Source organism: Macaca fascicularis, chromosome 4 (assembly GCF_037993035.2).
Source record: "Macaca fascicularis isolate 582-1 chromosome 4, T2T-MFA8v1.1".
Lineage (NCBI taxonomy): Eukaryota > Metazoa > Chordata > Mammalia > Primates > Cercopithecidae > Macaca > Macaca fascicularis.
Genome location: NC_088378.1, coordinates 43,664,897 through 43,685,124, shown reverse-complemented (window position 1 = coordinate 43,685,124; position 20,228 = coordinate 43,664,897). Strand labels below are relative to the sequence as shown.

General features: G+C 38.6%; 1 long non-coding RNA gene and 1 pseudogene across 2 annotated transcripts in view; one reads left to right on the top strand and one right to left on the bottom strand.

Annotated features, from left to right (window-relative positions):
- LOC123573024 (uncharacterized) overlaps positions 1 to 16,397 on the bottom strand; it is a 244,931-nt gene extending 228,534 nt beyond the window's left edge. For both annotated transcript variants that reach the window (XR_010586267.1, XR_012434416.1), the window contains exon 1: positions 16,127 to 16,397. This is a non-coding gene — a long non-coding RNA (uncharacterized lncRNA). The remainder of the gene's footprint in view (positions 1 to 16,126) is intronic.
- Positions 4,211 to 4,977, top strand: LOC102128156 (ATP synthase F(0) complex subunit B1, mitochondrial pseudogene; annotated as a pseudogene).
- Positions 16,398 to 20,228: the final 3,831 nt, after the last annotated feature.

The window sequence follows — 20,228 nt, the reverse complement described above, 5'->3', positions numbered from 1 at the left end:
CATAAAGGAGAACCTATCAGATTAACAGTAGATTCCTCAGCAGAAACCATACAAGCTGTAAGGGCTTGGGGTCCTGTTTTTAGCCTCCTTAAACAAAATAATTATCAGCCAAGAATTTTGTACCCAGCACAACTAAGCTTCATAAATGAAGAAAAGGTACAGTCTTTTCCAGACAAACAAATACTGAGAGAATTCACCACTACAAAGCCAGCACTACAAGAAACTGCTAAAAGGAGCTCTAAATTTTGAAACAAATCCTCAAAATAAACCAAAATAGAACCTCCTTAAAGCATAAATTTCACAGGACCTATATAACAATAACACAATGAAAAAAAAAAAAAACAGGATATTCAGGCAACAAATAGCATGATGAATAGAATAGTACTCATATCTCAATACTAACATTGAATGTAAGTGGCCTAAATGTTCCACTTAAAAGATACAGAATGGCAGAATGGATAAGAATTCACCAACCAAGTTTCTGCTGTCTTCAGGAGACTCACTTAACACATAAGATCTCACATAAACTTAAGGTAAAGGGGTGGAAAAAGATTTCCCATGCAAATGGACACCACAAGTAAGCAGGAGTAGCTATTCTTATAACAGACAAAACAAACTTTAAAGCAATAGCAGTTTAAAAAGACAAGGAGGAACAAAGACTAGTCCAACAGGAAAATATCACAATTCTAAACATATATTCAACTAACACTGGAACTCCCAAATTTATAAAACAATTACTACTAGACCTAAGAAATGAGATAGATGGCAACACAGTAATAGTGGGGGACTTGAATACTCCACTGACAGCAGTAGACAGGTCATCAAGACAGAAAGTCAACAACGAAAAAATAGACTTAAACTGTACCCTAAAACAAGTGGACTTAATAGATATTTACAGAACATTCTACCCAACAACTGCAGAATATACATTCTATTCATTAGCACACAGAACATTCTCTAAGATAGACCATATGATAGGCCACAAAACAAGTCTCAGTAAATTTCAGAAAATCAAAATTATATCAAGTCCTCTCAGATCACAGTGGGAAAAAACACTGGAAATCAACTCTAAAAGGAACACTCAAAACCATGCAAATACGAGGAAATTAATAATCTGGTCCTCAATGATTGTTGGGTCAATAATGAAATCAAGATGGAAATTAAAACATTCTTTGAACTGATCAATAATAGTGACACAGCCTATCAAAACCTCTGGGATACAGCCAAAGTGGTGCTAAGAGGAAATTTCATATCATTAAATGTCTACATCCAAAAGTCTGAAAGAGCACAAATAAACAATCTAAGGTTGGACCTCATGGAACTGGAGAAACACGAACAATCAAAACCCAAACTTGGCAGAAGAAAAGACATATTGAAGATCAGAGCAAAACTAAATGAAATTGAAACAAACAAAAAACACAAAAGATAAGTGAAACAAAACCTGGTTCTTTGAAAGGATAAATAAAATTGATAGACCATTAGCAAGATTAACCAAGAAAAGAAGAGAGAAGATCTAAATAAGCTCAATTAGAAATGAAATGGAAGATATAACAACTGATACCACAGAAATATAAAAGATTAGTCAAGGCTACTATGAACACCTTTATGCACACAAACTAGAAAACATAGATGAGATGGCTAAATTCCTGTAAATATACAACCCTCCTAGATATAGAATCTCTGAACAGACTAATAACAAGCAGCAAGATTAAAATGGTAACGAAAAAAATTGCCAACAACAAAAAAAGTCTAAGAGCAGACAGATTTGCAGCTGAATTCTATTAGACATTCAAAGAATTACTACAAATCCTATTGACACTATTCCAAAAGAGAGAAAAAGGGCATCCTCCCTACACCATCCTATGAAGCCAGTATCACCCTAATATCAAAACCAGGAAAGAACATAACAACAACAACAAAAACACTGCAGACCAATATGCCTGATGAATATAGATACAAAAATCTTCAACAAAATACTAGGTAACCAAATCCAACTGCATATCAAAAAGATAATCCACCATGATCAAGTGGGTTTTATACCAGGGATGCAGGTATGGTTTAACATACAGAAGTCAGTAAATGTGATATACCACATAAACAGAATTAAAAACAAAAATCACATGATCATCTCAATAGATGCAGGAAAAGCATTTGACGAAATCCAGCAACCTTTATGATCAAAACCCTCAGCAAAATTGGCATAGAAAGGACATACCTTAAGGTAATAAAAGTCACCTACAACAAACCTAGAGCCATCATTACACTGAAGGGGGAAACACTGAAAGCATTCCTCCTGCGAAACGGAACAAGGCAAGGATGCCCACTTTCACCACTTCTACTCAACATAGTACTGGAAGTCCTAGCCAGTGCAATCAGACAAGAGAAAGAAATAAAGGACATCCGAATCAGTAAAGAGGAAGTCAAACTGTCGCTGTTTGCTCATGATATGATCATATACCTAGAAAACCCTACAGATGGGAGGCTGAGGCTGGAGAATCACTTGAACCCAGGAGGTGGAGGTTGCAGTGAGCCGAGATCATGCCACTGCACTCCAGCCTGGCAACAGAGCGAGGCTCCATCAAAAAAAAGAAGGGCGGGGGGGGTGGCAGGGAGGGAAGGGGAGGGGACGGAAGGGGAGGAGAGGAGAGAAGAACCCTAAAGACTCATCCAAAAAGCTCCTAGAACTGGTAAGTGAATTCAGCAAAGTTTCAGGATACAAAATTAATGTAGAAATCAGTAGCTCTGCTATACACCAACAGCAACCAAGTTGAGAATCAAATCAAGAACTCAATCCCTTTCACAATAGCTGCAAAAAATAAAATAGCATACTTTGGAAAATACCTAACCAAGGAGGTGAAAGACCTCTACAAGGAAAACTACAAAACACTGCTGAAAGAAATCATAGACAACACAAATAAATGGAAACACATCCCATGCTCTTGGATGGGTAGAATCAATATTGTGATTATATTGTGCCATAATCAATTTGTGATTATATTGTGCCATAATCAAAAAATCAAAAAATAATAGATGTTGGCATGGATGTGGTGAAAAGGAAACAGTTTTACACTGTTGGTGGGAACATAAACTAGTACAACCACTATGGAAAACAGTGTGAAGATTCGTTAAAGAACTAAAAGTACATCTACCATTTGATCCAGTAATCTCACTAATATATATATACTCAGAGGAAAAGAGGTCATTATACAAAAAAGATACTTGCTCACACATGTTTATAGCAGCACAATTTGCAATTGCAAAAAATATGGAAACAGCCCAAATGTCCATCAATCAAGGAGTATTTAATGAAAATGTGATATAGATAGAGATAGAGGTAGATAGAGATAGAGATAGAGATAGAGATAGAGATATACCATGGAATACTACTCAGCCATAAAAAGGAATGAAATAATGGCATTCACAACAACCTGTATGGAATTAGAGATTATTATGCTAAGTGAAGTAACTCGGGAATGGAAAACCAAACATCACAGGTTCTCACTCATGTATGGGAGCTAAGCTATGAGGACCCAAAGGCGTAACAATGATACACTGGACTTTAGGGACATGGAGGAAAAAATGAGGGATGGCAAGGGATAAAAGACTACACACTGGGTACAGTGTACACTGCTTGGGTGATGGGTGCACCAAAATTTCAGAAATCATCACTAAAGAATTTATTCATGTAATCAAACACCACCTGTTCCCTCAAAACCTATTTAAAAATAAAAAATAAAATAAATATAAATAAATAAAACATAGGAACCCAAACCTAACACAACTGTAAAAAGAAATGCACAAATCCACAATTGTGGTTGGAGATTAAATTCACCTCTCTCAATATTTGATAGAACAAGTAGACAGAAAATTATCTAAAACATGGAATATGTGAACAATACTATCAACTAAGTTGACCTAATTGACATTTATAGAACAATCCACAACCAACAACAGCAGAATACACATTCTTCTTATGTGCATGTGAAACATTCTTGTGCATGTGAAACATAGACCATACTCTGGGACATAAAACCAGTCTAAATAAATTTAAAAGAATTTAGGTCATACAAAGTCTATTCTGTGACTACAGAGAAATAAAATTTTTAAAATGACTAACGTAGAAATCTCTAGAAACCAAAGATTAAAAGGCAAATTGGCTCTGGTTGGAATCACAGGGATGCTAAGACCACTGCCTGGGCCTTCGCTGACCATGCTGTCCCAGGTAGCACATTCTGCCACCGCCATGGTGGCCCCCTCTCTTAAGAATACAGCCTTAGTAGGTCCAGGGATATTGCAGGCAACAAAGACCTTCCATACAGGGCAGCCACGCCTTGCCCCTCTACCACCTCTTCCTGAATATGGAGGAAAAGTTCATTTGGGGCTGATCCCTGAGGAATTCTTCCAGTTTCTTTATCCTAAAACTGGTGTAACAGGACCCTTTGTGCTCAGAACTGGGCTTATCTTGTGTGCTTTATCCAAGGAAAAATAAATGATTATCCCAGAGACCTTCTCTACCGCATCAATAGTATGCTTACTTGTCTATATAATATAAAAATATGGTGCCTCTATTGGAGATTTTGCTGAAAAATTCAGTGAACAAAAAATTGCCCAACTAGAAGAGGTAAAGCAGGCTTCTATCAAACAAATCCAGGATGCAGATGATTTGGAGAAGTCACAGCCAGCACTCCTTCAGAAGCGCCATTACCTTTTGGATGTGCAGAAAAACAACATTGCTATGGCTTTGGAGGTTACTGGGAACAACTGCATAGAGTATATAAGTAAGTAAAGAATCACCTGGACTATCATATATCTGTGCAGAACGTGATGCTTTGAAAGAAACGAGAGCACATGATAAATTAGGTAGAGAAGCACGTGGTGCAGAGCATCTCTGCGCAGCGGGAAAAGGAGACAATTGCCAAGTGCACTGCCAACCTAAAGCTGCTGGCGAAGAAGCCTGAAGCACAGCCAGTTATGTAAATGTATCTATCCCAATTGAGACAACTGGAAATAGTTGATTGACTAAATGGAAACTAGTCTATGTGACGAAATATTTCTGTATTGTATTTTTGTATTCTGCATTCTGTATTTTTAGGAGAGATAAACTATAACTTCAGTAGAAGTTACCTCTCCTAAAAATGAAAAGGTTGTTTCATATAGTGAGATAACTAAATCTATTGTCCCTATTGTCCAGTTAGATGTTTCTCGTCCTTCTTACTCTGCATTTCAGTTGTTCCATGATCACTTTTGAATAAGCAGTTTGCCTTTATTAAAACTTGCTGCCTGACTCAAGATTACCAAGCTATAGTTTAAACTTGTAATTAAGTATACCTTCTTGCAATATAGTGATAATTGAATGAAAAAATGGCAAATTGAATTGGAAAGTATTTTAAACTGAATGAAAATGAGAAGGCAACATACCTAAATTTGTAGAATACCACAAAAATACAGAAAAGCTTTGGTTCATTGAGAAAAATCTATAAAAGTGATACTAATCAGAAAAACCCAAATTATCAATATGAGAAATGATAGAGGAGACTTCCCTACAGAAACTACATATAATAAAAGAAAAATATGGGCCAGGCACAGTGGTTCACGCCTGTGATCCCAGCACTTTAGGAGGCCAAGGCGGGAGGATCACGAGGTCAAGAGATGGGGACTATCCTGGCCAACATGGTGAAACTCTACTAAAAATACAAAAATTACCTGGGCATGGTGGTGCACACCTGTATTCCCAGTTACTCAGGAGGCAGGAGAATCACTTGAACCCAGGAGGCAGAGGTTGCAGTGAACCAAGATCGTGCCACTGCACTCCAGCCTGGGTGACAGAGCGAGACTTCGTCTCAAAAAAAAATAAATAAAAAATAAAATAAAATAAAAAAAATATATATATATATAAAATAAATGGAAAATATGAAAAAATATGAATTTCCTGCTAATAAATTCCACAACTTAGATGAAATAAACAAATTTCTCCAAAGACATAAATGACCAAAACTCACTGAAGTACTTAATCTGAACAATTCTATATTTATTAAAGAAAATCAATGTGTAACTAAAAAAATCTTCTCACAAAGAAAACCCCATGCCAACATGTCTTTCCAAAATTTAAGGAAGAAATAATATGTATTGTTACATGAACTCTTCAAAAAATTGAAGGGTTTGAATTCTCCCCATCTCAATTTATAAAGTTAGCATTACCCTGATACCAAAACCAGACAAAGACATCAATTAACACAAGAAAAAAAACCCAAACCAATATCCCTCATGAACAAAAATGCAATTTTTAAAATTTAACAAATCAAATCCAACAATATATAAAAATGATAATACATCATGAAAGAGTGGGATTTATCTCATGAAAACAGTGTTGGTAAACTATTTTGGCTTAACATTTGAAAATCAATCAACTTAATTTATCTTATTAATACACTAAAACATAAAATCCATATGATCACCTCAGTAAAAGCATAAAAAGCATTTGAAAAAATCCAACATAAATTTCTGATAAAAACTCTCAGAGAAATAGGAATAAAAGAAAACTTTATCAACTTCATAAAAGACATCTATAAAAAACTACAGCTAACATGGTACTTTATAATGAAAGATTGGATATTTTCCCCTTAAGACCAGAAAAAATGCAAAGATATCTGAACTTACATCTAGTTAACATTGTAGTGAAGGTTCCAGCTAGTGAAATAAGCAGAGAAAAAAGAATAAAAGGTATCCAGATTTGAATAGAAGAAGTAAAACTCTATTGTGAAACAACATTGTGCAAAAATATCCCAGGAAACCTACAAAAAAACCCTGCTAGACCTAATAGTGAATTTATCAAGTGTCTTTAGTTTGTTCAGCATGCTGTAACAAAACACTGTAAACTGGGTAGCTTATAAACAATAGAAATTTATTTCTCACAGATCTGGATGTTGGGAAGTCCAAGATCAAGGAACCAACAGATTCTTACAGAAATATATGTAACCAAGTTAAATCCATGATCTATGTTGCCCAGTGTGAGACTGGTGCAGTAATCAGTGGAAAGTCTAGCTAACAAAAAGTAACATAAGAATAGTTCAATTTCCTGAATGCCATGAATTGTATAGTCTCCAGCGAGGCTTCTCAAAACTTCCATTTTCCTTCCAACACTTTTCTCATACTACGTTGATTTGAGACCACGTTTTACAGAAATGTCTTCCCCTGGCCCATCTGCTTGTTATCCTTTTCCTTGTCATTCCTGATTCTGCATCACAAACGACTAACCAAATAGTCTGGCAACAGCAGATCTGTCCGTGGGAGTCAAAGAAAGAGGTAAATCTTAGTGGGCAACAGTAGAATTCTTTGACTAGTTAAGGGATGAGGAAAACCTGGGAACATTCATGCATTGAAAGGAAGAACACTGATGTGCTTAAAAGCATAGGCTCTAGAGCTAGAATTCTAGGGTTCCGTGTCAGGCTCCGTTATTTACCAGTTGTGTAACATTGATAAGTTTATCTAACCTTTCCGAGCTTCATTTGTCTTATCTGTAAAATGGAGATAATAATCATAACTTCCTAAGATGACTCTTTGAGCATTAAACGATTTAATACACGTGAGGTACTTAGAATTACACTTGGCACATAGGAAGCTCTCAAAGCTAGTACTTAATTGCTATTCATATGCATATTAATAACTTCGACCCTTTCAAATATAGGTACTTTTGAGACCCAAAATGGAATGGGCAGTCTCAAGAGATAGTGATCTCCCTATTTCTAGAAGTAATCTAACTGATACTAGAGGAATGCTCCATCGAGAAATTACACATCACATCCACTAATTTGATACTGATTGGACCAGGACTGCATAGAGTCCCTTTCACATATGAGAGTCTATATTTCTATGCATCTTTTCCGTCTTGGTTATTTTCTTCCTGTTTCTGCCATTCATCCACCCCAGATCAGAGAATCTTGAATTCTCTTGATCCTAGGCAATTTTTTTCTTTCGCTTGAAGATGTTTTGTAAAAAAAGCTTTCTTTCAGATGAAAAAACTGACAATTCACAAAATTGGGAAATAAAAATATGTTAACCTCAGAGGAAATCAAATATTTGATAATACAAAGAATGTCCCTGCCTTGTGTACACACAAGATTGTAAGTACTGAGAATTTTGTAAAAAAATATAAAATGTTTTTAGCAAACTGACACCCACACAAAACAAGTCTTTCTGCAAGATGGATAAAACAGAAAAACTAATTTGAAGTTAGTATTTTCTAAGTAGAGAATTTACAGGTATTCCACTATAAAATATGTTTCTCTGTTTTCTTCTTTTTCTACTTCTTTTGCATTCAGGGAAATTCTAATAAACCGTTCGGCTTTTTACCCTGGTGTTCAAAGGAAAATGCATTTTCTAATCAAAGGAAAATCAATGAAAATTATCAGAGTTTGTCCCCACATCTAACCTTATCTCCTTTACTCTACCTCCCCAAATGGTGAGATATTCTTTCAGTTAAAGTCACCACCACCTTCTTTGGAACTCGCCCCCACTCTTCCTATATTTTTAACCTTCCTCTCCTTTCTGACTTTCCCACTTCAACCTGCAAATATTCCCACGTGCTTCACATTCACTACAAACCCTCCTTTGACCTTAGATCCACCTGCTACCAACCAGTCTATCACTTCTGCATGAATACAATAGATATTCTATTCATAAGAATATCTCTCTCCTCTTCCCTTTCACTCTGCAGACATTTACTCCTCCTTTTAGAATCATTCCATAGTTGTGACACCATCCGCCTCCCACCCCCCAATAAGAGTAGTAAATATCCCTCATTGTCTCACAGAATTACCCCAAATACTCTATTAGTATTATCAGTTTACCTCAACAGCCTTGAGAGTAGGCCTAGGAGACTTGCCCCACAGAAAAGAGAGAGATATACGTTGATTCCTTAGGGAATAAATGAATGCATCGATTCTAGAAAAATGCATATGAAAAAGAACTAATGTGATTATATGTTATAACCTTGATGGGTACATTTTGTTGTGGGGACTTAAAATTTTTCAGATGAATAAGGCCAATAGTCAGTAATCCCTTTGGTCCTGGATTCTGTGTAGGCAAAAATGTGTAAACCCCCACATGGAATTACTAGCCATAGTCTTGGTGCTCTCCAATCAGTAATACAATTGATAGCACATATTTTTCCCTGGGCCATTTTGTCTAATCTCACTATGATCTACATAACTTCTCTTGACTTTTTCCTTCTGGAGTCTATAATCTAGATATTCCATACACAGACCAGCACACTGCAATGGGCATCCCTGGACTGTCACTTAGTCTTTCTATCTATGTGTACTATTTAACCCACTGTCACAAAACTTGAGACACAGAACAATCTGGAGAAAAGCTCTATTTATCCAAGATCACATGTTTTGGTGATTTTTTTTTTTTTTTTTAGTTGGGGATTTTTTGAAAGTTTAAAATTTTTTATCTTGTATACCTTATTTATTTATTTATTTATTTATTTGGAGTGCAGTGGTGCCATCTTGGCTCACTGCAACCTCTGCCTCCTGGGTTCAAGCAGTTCCCCTGCCTTAGCCTCTCGAGTAGCTGGGGCTACAGGTGCGCACCACCATGCCCAGCTAATTTTGTGTATTTTAGTAGAAACAGGGTTTCACTATGTTGGCCAGGATGGTTTCCACCTCCTGACCTCGTGATCCACTCACCTTGGCCTGCTGGGATTACAGGCATGAGCCACAATGCCCAGCCTGTATAACTTACTTTTTTAAGCCACCCTTCATTGAGACTTATTATGGGATAGAACTATAACATGAGCTTGGATTACATTTTCTCGTTCAGACTTTTCCACAATCCTATCAAGTTCACACTACGATTATAAATTTCATCCCCATTTTACAATTGAGAAAATTGAGGTATAGGGAAATTAAGAGAGTTAATCTAAACCATATAGCTGGTAAGGTCTTGAGTCAGAACAGCTGTTTCCAAAGCAGACACTCTTAACCAATACTCTACAATGTCTCATGGAAAATCCAAGAATAGATATTCAGAGGAAAAACTGATGATAGATACTCATGTGTGTATTTAAAAAGAGAATGAGGCCTGGGAATATATTTCCTTATTATTTATAGAGTGTGTAAGTTTTTAAAAATGTAGAATAAAAACATAGCGAACAGAAGAAAAAAAAACCATAAAGATTTCTGAAAGAACATTTTGACCTAAAGAGGCTCTTCTAAGCAAGTAGTTCACTTCTGGGCCATTAGTCATGGATTTAGATTTTCTTTTGAGCTATTGATTAGCAAGTGAAATGCAATTTACAGATTTTGTTAATCATTGTTCTCTTGGTGAGCAAAGTTTTCAATCTGTTTTAAAAACATTCAAGTAAAAGAACTAAAAAACTCCAAGCCAAGTTGGATGGGAGAGAAGAGTGCTCAAACATTTGCAGTGACATCATTGTTTACCTAGTAGAGACCCTCCTAACGTTCTAGAAAGAATAACTCCTTGAGGAAGGTTTCTGTTCTCAAAAAAACATTCCACAAACCTTTATAATTAAGAAGAAAATGCAAGGCCCAAGAGACTTTTCCTTATCAGCAAAGTCATCCTAAATGTATATGAATTTATTCTCTAAAATAATCAAGAAAGAGGATATTTTAAATATAAATAAATGGAGGATTTTTTGTTTTCCTATTACATGAATCCATCTCCATCCTGTCTTCGAGTTAATCATCATCAAATTGCACTAAATCAGAGATGGCAGGGGCTGCGCCTGGCTGGATACCAGTGTTTCTCAGTGTTTGGTTATACTGGAAATGTCTTTGGAATGAGCTTAATCTGAAAGATTTTTGACCAGCAACTCTGAAAGAGTTCTAAACAGCAGAGGTTTTTTTTTTGGTGGCGGGGTAGGGTGGGGAGATGAAGGGATCTCTGTGTGTGATACATATTTTCTTCTTAAATCAAAAATAAGATGGTATCAAGAATCTCTCCAATTTTCTCTCTCGCACGTGCACACACACACCACACACACACACACACACTCCCTCCTCCCATCACAACACTTCTGCTATTGGGAAGTCTAAGAGAATTGGAAAAAGGAGGAAGGAGTGGTGAGGAGAGGGAGACATTACTTTCTGCACTGTTTGCTTTTTTAACCATGTTTATGCGATTCTTTTGGGGTAAAATAATAACTTTTTTGAACACTGAACAAAATGAAAAGGCAAAAAGACACACAGCTACACAGTCAGCTGTTGCAATAAAGAAGGTAGAAGGGAAGTACAAGCAAAATATTCCAGGTTGGCAGCGTCATCTGTATTATTCTTTGGCTGAAAGGCGAAGTTTCTCCTGAGGGTTTAGGTTGTTTGCCAAGCTAAGGGGTGGGGTGAGGGATAAGGAAGGCAGATTTGCGTCTGTAGCTGATTGGCAGTTCTGTGAGGAATTATCCACTCCAGTACGTTTTGTTATTTCGGCAGTTTCTTTCTCAGAGTTGATGGTACTCTTTACTCTTGGGTGGGGGCTGGTGTGGGGAATGGGATGTTGTTTCTGCTGACTGCTGGGAGAAGAGAGTAGGGGGCAGCTGTTTGAGAGACTGAAAAGTTTCTGGGAGAATGGAATGTTGTTGTTCCTTCATTTTTGAAACCACTCTTCTTTTTGATCATGTTTATACTTTAAAATTTCACACTGTGGTCAAACCAGGCAAGGTATAATTTAACGTGTCCCCTGTAAACACCGGACAACTGCACTTGCCTGTATGCACCCAGGCAGACAATTTTTATATGACATTTGGGGAAAAAAATCACAATTAACAACCAGAACATCAACAGGCAAATACTTTAAATGGCACCTTTTCTTCTTCTTTCTTTTTTTTTTTTTTTTTTTTTTTGCTTTTCCTACAGAGTTTTTCTATTTAATGGAGATAACATATAAACCCAAGGGCTGTCTTTCTCTCCTTCTCAACTATAACTTAGAATCACACTGAAGAAGAAAGTTGTAAATAAGACAAAGTTAAAATTTATATTTCACATCAAGCATTCAACTGTAATGTGAAAAAAGCAAACTTTAAGTTTACTGAAAAGGAATATTCCAGCAATTACCAAAAGATTCCACAGCTGTTAAAGTAGAGAAACTATTTTTTCTTTCTTGGATTCCAACTCATCATCTCTCACAATTACCTCATAACTAATCAAAGCTTTTGTGAAAACGTTAGTAGCCAAAAGCGCCACTTTGATTGCCTTCATTCCATTGACACACTATTTACAGGAGTGTTTACTGCCACTAATAACTTTCGTTTTTAATTTTAAAATTTGTTCACTTGAAATCTGCTTTAAAAACAATAAAATATATTCTAAAATATTCACATAGTATTTAAATAGAACATCAATTTTATTAGGCATTTCTTTACAATATGTAAGGAAAATGTACTCAGGGAAAGGGATACAGTTCTTGATCTTGAAGACTGCAGCATCAAGCTTTCTTCGAGCATCTTCTTCTTTGAGGATGCACTGCTTGGAAAAGCTATTATAAGAATATACGGGCCGGGCGCAGTGGTTCACGCCTGTAATCCCAGCACTTTCGGTGGCTGAGGCAGGCAGGTGGACCCCTGGGTCAAGAGAACGAGACCATCCTAGCCAAAATGGTGAAACGCTGTCTCTATTAAAATTACAAAAATTAGCTGGGCATAGTGGCACGCACCTGTAGTGCCAGCTACTCGGGAGGCTGAGGCAGGAGAATCGCTTGAACCCGGGAGGCGGAGGATGCAGTGAGCCAAGATCGCACCACTGCACTCCAACCTGGTGACAGAGTGAGATTCCGTCTCAAAAAAAAAAAAAAAAAAAAAAAAAGAATATATGTAGTAGGCCGGGCACGGTGGCTCATGCCTGTAATCCAAGCACTTTGGGAGGCTGAGGCGGGCATATCACGAGGTCAAGAGATCAAAACCATCCTGGCCAACATGGCGAAACTCCATCATTACTAAAAAATACAAAAATTTGCTGGGCATGGTGGCACTCACCTGTAGTCCCAAAGACTGGAGAGGCTGAGGCAGGAGAGTCACTTGAACCTGGGAGGTGGACGTTGCAGTGAGCCGAGATCATGCCACTACACTCTAGCCTGGTGACAGAGTGAGACTCCATCCCCCCCCCCAAAAAAAGGAATATATGTATGTGACTTACAGACATCTATGATAAACAGTCATGACTAAATTAGACTGTGTCCATCCATGCTTTCATACATTCACCAAGTATTTGACCAAGACTTTATGCTAGGTTTTGCTAATACAACTGTGTATCAAACATAAATACTGCTCTTAATTTGCATGCAATCTAATAAGAACTTTAAAGAATAGTGTTTCTTGGCCAGGCACGGTGGTTCATGCTTGTAACCCAGCACTCTGGGAGGCCAAGGTGGGTGGATCATTTGAGGTCAGGAGTTCGAGACCAGCTTGGCCAACATGGTGAGACCCTGCCTCTACCAAAAATACAAAAATTAGCCAGGCGTTATGGCCGGCGTCTGTTGTCCAAGCTACTTGGGAGGCTGGGGCAGGAGAATCACTTGAACTCAGGACGTGGAGGTTGCAGTGAGCCAAGATCACATCACTACACTCCAGCCTGGATGACAGAGTGAGATTCTGCCAAAAAAAAAAAAAAAAAAAAAAAAAAAAAAAAAAACAGAATAGTGTTTCTTGCCACTAGATCCTAGGCCTTTGCATCAGTCAGCTGTTAGCAAAATGCTGCATAACAACAAAACCTTGACATTTTAGTGGCTTTCAAAAGTAAGCATTTATCTCTTGCTCATTATCTGTGGATCAGGTTCAACTTATGTAGGCTTGAGTCAGCTGGACTTGGCTCCAAACTTTGAATTAGGTCCAGGTATGCTAATTCCTCCATAAACCAGTGGCTATCCAAGGCATGTTCTTTATGAAGCAAAGGAAAGAGCACAAAAGAGAAAGTTCCAGGGCACAATTCAAACATCTGCTCCTGTCACATCTGCTAACATCTCACTGACCAAAACAAATCACATGGCCAAGGCCAGCACCAATGGGACAGGTAAGTATACTCCGTAGGAAATAATAGCCATAATAAAGACAGAAGAGAGTGAATACTTGCTGGACAAAATCCAATCTCCCCAAAACCCTCTTCTCTTTTCACATCATTCTTTCTCTAAGAGATCTCATCAAATCCAGAGATTTCCTTCCTATCTATGTATGGATATTTCACTAATTTTTATTTCTCCAGCTGAAAACTCTCCTCTTAGTTCCAGTTTTAAAACCAAGAAACTACTTGATAATTGTACTGGGATATCTCAAAGATACTCCAAACTTAATATGTCTTAAATAAAACTCATGCTCACTGCCACTATCTATCATAGACCAAAGCGGTATTCTCCTAGTATTCTCCATGTCACTGAGTACCACGTTGTCTATGCAAACCAGAAATCTAGGAATCTATACTATTCCCCCTCTTTCAACCTTCAAGTCCAATTGATCACCAAGACCTATTTTACCTTCATCTTCTCTCTTCATCTTTATCAGCATCCTACTCTACCCTACCAGCATCTCAAACCTGATATCACTTAATATCTATTAACCAGTGTACTCACTTTCATACTGGTCCTATTTAATTGGTTTTCCATTTAGAGTATCATTTTTGAAAAGCAAATTTAATCATGTCACCATTCCTGCTTAACTCTCTTTAATGGTTTGGTGGTTTTTAAATATGCCCCAAATTATTTGATATTACTTCTTTTAAAAAGTGGAGCCTAATTCTCCTCTCTTTGAACGTGGGAAGGAATTAGGTGGGTTTGGTTTTGTTTTGTTTTGTTTTGTTTCTTTGTTTGTTTGTTTGAGACAAAGTCTCACTCTTGTTGCCCAGGCTGGAGTGCAATGGCGTGATCTCGGCTCAATGCAACCTCCACCTCCCGGGTTCAAGTGATTCTCCTGCCTCAGCCTCCTAAGTAGCTGGGATTACAGGCATGTGCCACCACACCTGGCTAATTTTCATATTTTTAGTAGAGATCGGGTTTCCACCATGTTGGCCAGGCTGGTCTCAAACTCCTGACCTCAGGCAATCTGCCCACCTCAGCCTCCCAAAGTGCTGGGATTACAGGTGTGAGCCACCACGCCCAGCCCTGGTTACTTATTTTTAACAAATAGATGTGATGGAAGTGCAATGTGACTTCTGAGGCTAAGTTTTTAAAAGTATAGCTTTGCTGCTCTCTCTCTCTTTCTCCCTCTTTCTCTCTCTCTCTTTCTCTGTGTCTCTCTGTCTCTCTCTCTCTCTCTCTCTCTCTCTCATTACTTACTCTCAGAGAAGACAGCTACCATGGTATGGAAATTCAAGCAGCCCTATGGAGAAGGAGCTCAAGCTTCTCACCAACAGTCAAAACAAATTTTCCAACGATGTGAGCCACCTTATAAGCAGATGACGAGTCAAGACTTCAGATGACTTCAGTCCTGTAAGATATCTTGTCAGCAACTTTATGAGAGACCTAGAGCCAGAGCTGCCTGGCTAAGCTGCTCCTGGATTCCTGACCCACAGAAACTGAGATACTAAATGTTTATAATTGTTTTAAGCCACTAAGTCTGAGGATAAATTGTTATGCAATAGTGGATAACTTCCCATTCCTCTTAGGAGAAAGAGCAAAATGCTTAACCCCCTTCTCCAGCCACATCCCATAACATTTCCCACCCACTCTCTGCCTCCCAGACATGCAGATCTCCCTTCCGTCCTTTGGAGACATGATGTTCCTTTCTACCACAGAACTTTTGCTCATGATCTTCTAATTTTGCAATAAAGGTATTTCTTTCTAGCTTCACCACATTATATCCTATATTGCCACTAAATCTCCGCAACCTTGTCACTTTTCCTGAGATATTTTTCCAGATATTAGTGAACTGGTTAAACTCATATATCATAACCTTTCTCTGCATCATGTAACTCCCCCACTCCATTTACATTAATCATGTGATAATTTGATTTCCATTTCTTCCTCTGTAGACTTCTTGAGAGTTCACTTAGCCCACCATTGAATCCCTAGTACCTGTAATAACGACTGGCTTGGAGTTGGCAGCCAACAAAAATCTGTGGAACGGATGAATAAAATGAAGGAACGTAAGATGTACACAAGAACCACAATCACATAAGACAAAACTTACCATGTTTGGAGTGAGCAGAGCTGGAAGGCCGTACAAATAGGTATCAAGACAGATTGTCAAGTTTACCATTTATGTCCACAATTCCTGTTGCCTCTGTCCTTTCACCTCTCTTTCAAAAGTAGCCTTCCTCTTTCTCCCTGCTTCCCCTTAAAAGTTGCCAAATCCCTTATCTCCATTTTCCTTGCTTGTCAATATTCACTGGCAACAAAGGGTCAAATAAAGTCATTCACACGGAGGTGCTTATTGTAGGCAGAAAGTCTAACTGTGCAGGGAGGCCCTAGAGGGAAATAGAGGTAGAGGAAATGAGCTGGTTAAGAGGGACAAAAACCCAGGACAGAAGAGAGGCCCGGTGAGAGTAGACTAGGCTGGAGTCAAATGGAAATGAGGGGGTGGGAGGATAAGAGAGAGGGCAGTGGGGCTACTTCAGACCCCTGCCCAGCAGCCTTCCTAATCCAAGGAAACAAGAAACAGACACAGCTTCCAAGCCATAGGGTGCAATCCGAAGTGTCTGCTGCAAAGCTAGACTGTGAGAATGCCTGTCTGAGGTGACTGAGATAAGGAATAGGAGGCAGGGTCTGGCATTGAAAAAAAGAAGCCTGCAGGAATAGGGCAGGATAAAAAGCCTCCAAATAGTAAGTTTTAGTGGAGACTAGGCACACTTCTGGATGCCAGAAAATTAGAGGAAACAGAGAAACTCCAGATGAAAGAAGAAGGGCCCTTTTATCTAGGGCTCAATAATCTGTAGATTTACCATTTCCATGGGCTTCCTCCCCCTCTACGAGCATGGAAGGCTGTTCTCAGCACTGCATGACCACAAGAAGTTCTGGTGGTCTTGTACAGATGCCCTTACTGTGGTTCCACTGGAACAGCTATAGATGGTCAAGTATTTACCATCAGTTAGCGGATTGAGGCATGGGACAGCCTCAATCCGCTAACTGATGGTAAATACTCAAGTACATACTCAGAGGTATATACATGTAAATGACTAAGAAACTTCTGTTTTGTTTTATTTTGTTTTGTTTTGTTTGAGATGGAGTTTCACTCTGTTGCCCAGGCTGGAGTGCAATGGTGCGATCTCGGCTCACTGCAACCTCTGCCTCCTTGGTTCAAGTGATTCTCTGCTTCAGCCTCCTAAGTAGCTGGGATTACAGGTGCTTGCCACTACACCCGGTTAATATTTGTATTTTTAGCAGAAATGGGGTTTCACCATGTTGGTCAGGCTGGTCTAGAACTCCTGACTTCAGGTGATTCGCCCACCTCGACCTCCCAAAGTGCTGGGATTACAGGCATGAGCCACCGGCCAGAAACTTCATTTTATTGGTTATTTTTTCACTTGAAAAATACATTTAAGTTAAATGAATAAATACTGATTATGGACTTCTGAACAAAGAAGAAGAGCATGGCAGCATGCATTAGAAACACACGTGGGTTCATAAACACTTGCTGACACTCCTGGGGAAGCAGCTCCATTTCTTCAGCAGCTCCAAGTGTGGGTTCTGCACCAAGTCACTAAGCACTTCTTCCCAACCTGAGCCAGCTGACGAGGGCCAACATCAAACAATATTCAGTGCAAAACTTAAGACAGATGGCAAGTAAATTCAAAGAATCAGATTTTTGAGATATGCACAGCGAATTCATTCCCTGCCTTTTATTTACTAAGCTATAAAGCTTCTCAATGGCTTTATCATACTTTATTTGTTTAGCAGAAATATCAGTGGCATCTCAATGACTAAAAGAAGCGGACCAAATGGATCTAGGGTTTTTAGCTTCTAGTCTTAGTGACTGAAAAAGATCAACAAACCGTGTCCTCAACCGATTGCTATTGAATGGACTGTACAAAGATAAAAATGAAAAATTCTGAATTACTAGTTGGTTTTATAACAGTGTATCCTGTAGTGTGACCAGACACAGTCCTTTCAACCTACAGAGTAAAGGGAATATCGCCTAGTCTAGGACATCCTCTAATCTTATCACCCAGGCCTACAGATTCCAGAATAAGCCATACTCCACCCCTACCACCACCACCTCTGGCCTAATTACTCAGCTACATCCTCTGGACATGTTCTGTTGGAACTCAAGGGTCTTCTAAAGAACTGCTATAAGACCATCAGACTTGCCTTCTACATTCCCCTCTGGGGCTCTATTAAAGTGCTGTGTGACAGAGAGGGTACTTCCCCAGCCATGAATAAGAGTTGAGTGCAACCACACTTTCTCATTCTTAATGTTGGAAAAGTAGGAGGGCAGTTGCGGTTGTCAGCCTGTATGTGACTGATGACACGTAAAGTCACTGAGAATAAAATTATAAAATTAAATTCATTTTCTATAATTTTTTTGAAGTGATGTGTTAAAACACCAACAATCTTACCTTGGGAGAATATAAACTCCTTAAGGATGTGTTTGCAAGCTTTTTCAACAAGTCATGGTCAACTGCAATGAATCAACACAACCGTCAATATCTATGAAATCTGTCACTTATCAGGTGTAACTAAGTATAAAAGTTTCAAAATATCTGTTTTTTAAATAAATTATGTCACATTTGGGTTATCCCATACAATGTCACTCTCATTTATTTGCATGCTTAGATGTTTCCTCGAAAGAGAAGAAGGACATGTCATTACAGCTAGTGGGAGGGCAACCCACCAATCAACTGATGCCAAATATCTTTCTCTCTTCCTTCGCCCTCTCCAGGAAATCTTCCTCCTCTAAGAAATGTGTGTTTAAACACCTTATTTGGATATTTCCATGACGGTATATACCTTGTGACAGTGTCATCAATCACGTGCATCTCGAAAGAAAAGAAAAAATAAAGTGATCTCAGACATTAAGTATTCTGTGAATTTTAAAGAGTATCTGAAAAAAAGCCTGGTGCAGTGGCTCACACCTGTAATCCCAGGACTTTGGGAGGCAGAGGTGGGCAGATCACCTGAGCTCAGGAGTTCAAGATCAGCCTGACCAACATGGTGAAACCCCATCTCTATTAAAATTACAAAATTAGCCAGGCATGATGGCACATGCCTGTAATCCCAGCTGCTTCGGAGGTTGAGGCAGGAGAATTGCTTGAACCCAGGAAGCAGAAAATGCAGTGAGCCAAGATTGTGCCATTGAACTCCATCCTGGGCAACAAGAGCGAAAACTCCATCTCAGGAAAAAAAAAAAAAAAAAAAAAGTATCTGAAAAGAACAGTCTGTCTTCAGCTGAGTCCCTAGAGAATCCTGAACTAATGCAGTATCACAGCAATCGTTTCCCTCATGCTTTCATGGTCTGTGTCCTGCAGTGGTCATTTATCTTAATTATAACAATTCATCACATCTATCTCTTCATTAGGATACCAGCCTTGAGTCCATGGCTGTATCTTTCTATCTTTGTGTTCAGGGTCCAGCACATTGCCTGGCACATAGTAAGAATGTGGTGCTACATGTTGAAACTGAATGAAATGGTTAGATGAATAGATGGACAGACAGATGGATAACCCAATGGATGCTATGTAGAATAAATAGAGAGGATTAATGTCACCTAAACCACAAATGCTGCCCCGTTACTGAACTTTAGAAGTTCTGACAATGTTTTGCGAACGAAGGTTATGTTTTGACAAAACTAATTTAGTGTTTTGCAAAGCATAATTTTAGAGCCCAAATGACCACATTTGACAGGATTTTGTTAAGCAGGGCTGCATTTTGTTTCAGCCAGGGCCTCACAACTGGCAAGTTATATACTTTTTGTTTGTTTGAAGGTCTTTGCAGACATGTATGACTGCACCAGCTATGGGTTCTTTCTGGTTTCTGCTGCCCTGTAACCTCCAATAGAAAGACGCTGCTTCCAGGAGGTGCGACGTCTTCGTGGGTTTCCCAGAATCTTTTAAATGTCATAAGAAGGCAATAGATTTCTAAGGGGCACCTGAATTCTGTGAAAATGGCTTTGAACAATATGAGTTTCTTAAAATTTGTTTCTTTTAGGGATCAGGCTGGCAGCAATGTCATGGAGATACTGATGCACTTCACTGAGAGGGAAATAGATGTGCTTCTTTGAGGAAGGGGCTTAATTCATAAGGTAGTTCACTAAACTCAGTGCAGATTCTCAAACCATATGACGTTGTAAATTTGTC